The 6,000-nt window shown below is 44.6% G+C and overlaps 1 long non-coding RNA gene across 1 annotated transcript in view; it reads left to right on the forward strand.

Annotated features, from left to right (window-relative positions):
* Positions 1–5,229, forward strand: part of LOC141985430 (uncharacterized) — a 72,919-nt gene extending 67,690 nt beyond the window's left edge. Inside the window, exon 4 of the long non-coding RNA XR_012638938.1 lies at positions 5,176–5,229. This is a non-coding gene — a long non-coding RNA (uncharacterized LOC141985430). The remainder of the gene's footprint in view (positions 1–5,175) is intronic.
* Positions 5,230–6,000: the final 771 nt, after the last annotated feature.

Here is a 6,000-nt window from a genome sequence, read left to right on the forward strand (position 1 = left end):
GTGAACTATATAGGGGGGTGTCATAAATATAAAGGGAAGGGTAACCACCTTTCTGTATACAGTGCTATAAAATCCCTCCTGGCCAGAGGCAAAACCCTTTCACCTGTAAAGGGTTAACAAGCTAAGGTAACTTCACTGGCACCTGACCCAAAATGACCAAAGAGAGGACAAGATACTTTCAAATCTGGAGTGGGGGGAACAAAGGGTCTGTCTGTCTGTGTGATGCTTTTGCCAGGAACAGATCAGGAATGCAGCCTCACAACCCCTGTTAGTTAGTAAGTAATCTAGCTAGAAGTGCGTTAGATTTCCTTTTGTTTAATGGCTGGTAAAATAAGCTGTGCTGAATGGAGTGTATATTCCTGCTTTTGTGTCTTTTTGTAACTTAAGATTTTGCCTAGAGGGATTCTCTGTGTTTTGAATCTGATTACCCTGTAAGGTCTTTACCATCCTGATTTTACAGAGGTGATTCTTTTACCTTTTCTTTAATTAAAATTCTTCTTTTAAGAACCTGATTGATTTTTCATTGTTCTTAAGTTCCAAGGGTTTGGGTCTGTGTTCACCTGTACAATTTGGTGAGGATTCTTATCAAGCCTTCCCCAGGAAAGGGGGTGTAGGGCGTGGAAGGATATTTTGGGGGAAGACGTCTCCAAGTGGGCTCTTTCCCTGGTCTTTGTGTAAGACGCTTGGTGGTGGCAGCATACTGTTCAAGCCAAGGCGAAGTTTGTACCTTGGGGAAGTTTTTAACCTAAGCTGGTAAGAATAAGCTTCGGGGGTCTTTCATGCAGGTCCCCACATCTGTACCCTAGAGTTCAGAGTGGGGAAGGAACCTTGACAGGGGGTTACCAGTTAAACTGACTATTCACTGCATTCAACACTATTTCCATGTGTTAACATGAGAGAGAAGGTAATAGAAGAACTGTAATTAATACTAGGCAATGTAGCTTTAACACCATGGGATGAAGGTATTGCCTGCTCTGTTTCTACAGAGCAATAAACTGAGGTGCATCCGATGAAGTGAGCTGTAGCCCACGAAAGCTTATGCTCAAATAAAGTTGTTAGTCTCTAAGGTGCCACAAGTCCTCCTTTTCTTTTTGAGGTGCTGAAGTGGCTTCCCAGAGATCACATAGTGACTCACTGGCAGAACTTGGAACAGAAAGCAGGAATCCTCACTCTGCGTGCCAAGTACTCCACTCTGATGAATTTTTCCACCTCTGATACAAATAACAGCACATTCTGGAGCTAGCTCTAGTGCGGCGTGTATATGTACAGGTTTGCAAATGGTATCGGTTGCACAGGATTTTACTCCCACATTTTTTAGCTAGGTAGAAGCAGGCAGATTTTTAGGGGGAGTACGCTGACATTTGTTGCACTGAAAAAAAAAAGCCTCAATTAGTCATCTCTTCTGCCTGCTTATTGAACCCCCTCCCCTGAAGTTCAGGATTAAGGAGCCAACAAACATTGTAAGAAGCTTTCAGCGGGTCACTTTTAAGAAAGTGAGTCATTCTAACCAGTTTACAGAAAGCAACTGTATGGACTAGATTTAGGGGTCTGGCTAGGCTAGGCAGAGCACAAGTTACGGAAATGCACACCAAGGTGGCTGAAAGCTTACCTTCACACTGTTCCAGTTCTGTGGCTGCTCTGTGCAGGCCAGTTCTGCAGCCTATTAGAGCAGCCTTAGGGCTGCTCTAACTTATAGTAGATGCAACAACCTGAAAATGTGCAGACCACAATCAGTGGAGTGCAAAGGTGGCTGAGAACTGCACCCTTTCCTTCAGCTGGGATCCCTTTCCTCTGTTAGACCAGCAAGCATGCATCACAACCCAGCAGTTCTCAAACTATGGGTTTGGGACCCCAAAGTAGGTTGTGGCCCCATTTTAATGGGGTCACCAGGGCTGATGTTAGACTTGCTGGGCCCGGGGCCAAAGCTGAAGCCCAAGCCCCTCCACCCGAGCCCAGGGTTGAAGCCTGAGCTCCTCGGGCCAGGGACGAAGCTCAAGGGCTTCAGCCCTGGGTGGTGGAGCTCAGACTTCAGCTTTGGGGCCCCCCCCAGCCTGGGATTTCGGGGGTCAGGTAGGCTCAGGCTTCTGTCCCCCTCCTGGGGTCATGTAATAAGTTTTGTTGTTAGAAGGGAGTTACAGTGCAATGAAGTTTGCATCATTTGTACTGACAGTTTCTACACCTCCACAGAAAACTCCCTTGCATTTCTAACATCTAAATAAATACAATACACATGCTAAATTCCTAACGTATACAGTAATGCAGCCATCTCTGGACTCCTGCACCTACTGCTGACCTGAATGATCTTGTAATAGTTTGACTATGGACTGAGAATGACAATTTGGGATCAAGGCAGGATCAAAGTCAATGTTGTTCATTCAAGTTCGGGTAAGCTTTTTTTGGAACTGGCCAAATTCTCTTTGGTATCTATTTTAGAGGGTGCCTTTTGCCCCATGTCCAAAGAACGTCTTAAAATAGAATTGATTACTAATGGATCTTGTAAGGGTTGTATTAATTTAGATAGAATATAGGGGCCCAAATAGTCAACCGTGTTAACATGACCCTTTAACTGTTCAATATTAACAAGGTTTGGTGTATGGAGATTTTAGCTTGCTTAGCAGCATGGCAAATACACTGTTTTTTTAAACCTTTCATTAAAGATGTAACCCCCCCCCAGTTAAAACATTTAAAATGTAAAGTATTAAGTAAGCCTTTTATTTCAAGTATAACTCTTGTCCCTTTCCCCCGTAGCTGGAGAGTTTTTAGAAAGAACCCCCCCCTCGCGCCGGTTTGCCAGTGGTATTAAAGATAATGATAACTGTTCTTTTGGGGAAAAGAGAAGACTTTAGCCGAGATGGGGTTGAGGAGCTACTGCTGTTGTTAAAGTCTGATTCCAGTTTCCTAAAAAATGAAATAAGACAAACACACACATGAGCGGAAAGAAAAGAACAGAAAAAATAGAACACGCAGTGTCTGTCTTTGGTTACCCTTTCACTTGCAACACACTGCTGGAAAAACACAGGATCAGACAAACCATGGTCTTATCAGAGACTTGGCAAACTTGTACTAGAGTAGGGATGTTTAGGGGATTCCATTTATCTGCCTTTTGGTCTTAAAATAATATTGCAAAATAAACAGTCTTGGCTGGGTAAGCCAGATTTGTAATAGACAGAAGGGAAAAGGAGAGAGTTAGGAAAGAGAAGAAATAAGGTAGGGAAGGAAAAGGACAATGGGGTGGGCAGGGAGAGACAAAGTCTCATATCCTGAGTGGTGGTTGTGATTTAGCCAGAGCCAGTAGAGGTGGGGGTGTCATCTTAGTCCCTCTCCCTTCCCTACTCTGCTCAGGACTCCTCTCAGGATTAGGATGAAGAAGGTCCCGGGTCCCAGGAGACAGTGAGGGTGGTAGCCATGATGACGAAGCTAGCTCTTTCCCCTTCTCTTGTATTTTACTCAGCCAGTGTCACAATGGCCAGCCTTCCCTCACCCACCCAAAGTCTCTGTTTGAGGGCCTCTAAAGGGAGTGATGGGCAGAATAGTCCATCCTTTCATTATTTTGCCTACCTTTTAGGCTTAACACCCCAGTCTTGGTTCATTGATTTACAGTCCCATACTTCTCTTGTTTACCAGGTCTGATTTGAGCAGTCCTCCAATTACATCAGTAAGCTATTTTGTTTGGACTAATTCAGTCTTTCTGTCCCTCTTTTTCACCTTTTCCCAATCAATATTTATTGTTATGGGTTATCACAATATTTTTATAAACTTTTCCAGAGTTTCTTACAGTTGAGTTCACAAGCAGGGTAAATTTGTAGGCCCAGTTATCACAGCAGGGTTACAGTGAGCTAGAAATATAAACACACACCAAACACTGGACACCAAGAATGAAAATATGGGCTCAAGAAATCTAGACAGTGAAGACAAAGAGCCTCAGGGGACACACTGGGAACAATCCTTAGCTGTTCACACTGTGACGCACCCTTACACCTCTTCTGATTCTCAGCTGCCTACAGACCAAGCAATACTAAAGGGCTTCTCTAGCATGTTCCAGATAACATTGCCCCTAGGGACCATCCACTGGCTAGGGATAATTGCAGCATGTTGTGCTCTGGCCCTATTCTCACTGGCCCTAGCTTGCCCTGGTGCAGTCCCAGCTTGCTCCCCATTGATGCTGACGTGACCCCCACTCCAAGAGTACTATAGAGTGGGCTCACATTCTGTCTCTTTATGAACTGGGGATATTCTTCTCAGTCCCTCAAGGACTGATTTAAGGTCCTATTGTGCCAGTCCCCCAGCACAAAGAACCTTAGGAGGGGCTGCTAAATTGGGCTCAGTGCTTTGGAAACAGGGGCTCTAAACAACTGAGAAGAAGAAATTTTTAGTAAATAAACCTCTTTATGCTGTTAATTATCCTGAATATAAAATGTTGTGTTTTGTTAAAGAAACATTCCCTAGTGTTGTGTGTGCCTCTATTTCTCACAATAAAAAAGTGGTTCCCATTAGCTGGGCATTTCTGACAAAATCTAATGAGTCTGATCTTGTGGGGCAAGCGGGAAGTGGAGAGTCTCTGTGCACTCTGGTATATAAGAACGCACTCTAAATTTACAATGCCACCAGCCAATCCCCCGAGCATTGTTGCAAGTCAAGTCTACCCTACAGTGCTACATCGGCACAGCTGTACCGCGGCAGCTGCGCAGCATCCGGTGAAGACGTGCTATGCCGATGGGAGAGCACTGTTCCGTTGGCAGAATTACTCCACCTTGGCGAGAAGCGGAAGTCACCGCTTTTTCACCCCCTCTGAGCGATGTAAGGTAGATCGACTTAAGCAGTAATGTAGACCTGCCCATTGTGTGTGGAGAGCTGCTGATATTCGCTGCTCTCCTGCAGCAGGTGCCCTGAATGTGTCCTTTCTTAACCTGCCAAATGTCTAAGCTTCATGCCCATAGGTGCAGTTTTATTGTGGGAAGAGGAGGAGTTGGACAGAGATTCTAACAACCCAGTTGAATTCTGGAGTGATTGCAGGGAAAATGAGCAGCAATAATGGCTCCAGCCCAGGTTACACTTCTGCAAATAGAGCATTAAGTATAAAACGACAAGAGATGGGAGGAATGGGAGATACCCTGTATTCTCCAGGTATTATAACAAGCCTGATGGGAATATCTATGTCTCTTATTCCATTCCCAGAGGCTCTGCTTCTAAAAAATGGTGCTTCCAGGACTGCCACTGAAGGAACTGGAGGTGGGTGAGTGTGATGTTGATGTAGTGTCAACGGGGGGGGTGTCAGTGGCCATGTCTTTACTGGTGGAAAGAAAATACATGTGTATTTTTAACACATGATCGCTGACACATGCAAAATTGCTAGGGTAAAAATCCTGGCCCCATTACACTCAATGGCAAAATTGACAAACTTGGCCAGGATTTCACCCATAGTGTAGTCAAGGGAGTTGTCCTTGTACTACATGTTAGCTTGGGGGACTGAGGTAAACCCTAGCATCTCCAGTAGGGTTTATTGTGACCAGCTGATGTGTTAAAATTGCCTTGTCTACAGTAGGATTTTAACACGTTAATTCTGTTAAAAGCACTAGGGGAGAAATGGTGTAAGATAAGGTGAGTGAAAATGCACATGAGATGTGGTTCGTATGGAGAGGTATTCCAGGGAAGGTTGGTGAATGGCAGTGATTGTAATGGGCCCTATTTCTTAGGGTAATAAGTGTTTTCTACATTGGCAGGCGAGTCGATAACAGTGGGGCCAAAGATTTAGTAGCGCTGGTGATGGATGGGGAAAACAAGAGTAACTATTCAATCCCAAGATTGGTTCCCAAAAAATGATGCTGGAGGGACAGTAGCTTCTCTCTGGGTAAGGTTTAGCTGGAGTTCCAGTCACAAGCCTTCTTCTGAGACTGGCCCCTGTATACTAATGGCTCAAACTAAAATCTTGATTTGGAACACCCCCCAAGCTTTGAGGCACTGAAAAATAGGATCCACATCTGAATTTTGCAGCTTGGTCCC

This window comes from Natator depressus, chromosome 3, assembly GCF_965152275.1.
Source record: "Natator depressus isolate rNatDep1 chromosome 3, rNatDep2.hap1, whole genome shotgun sequence".
In the NCBI taxonomy this organism is placed as follows: Eukaryota; Metazoa; Chordata; order Testudines; family Cheloniidae; genus Natator; species Natator depressus.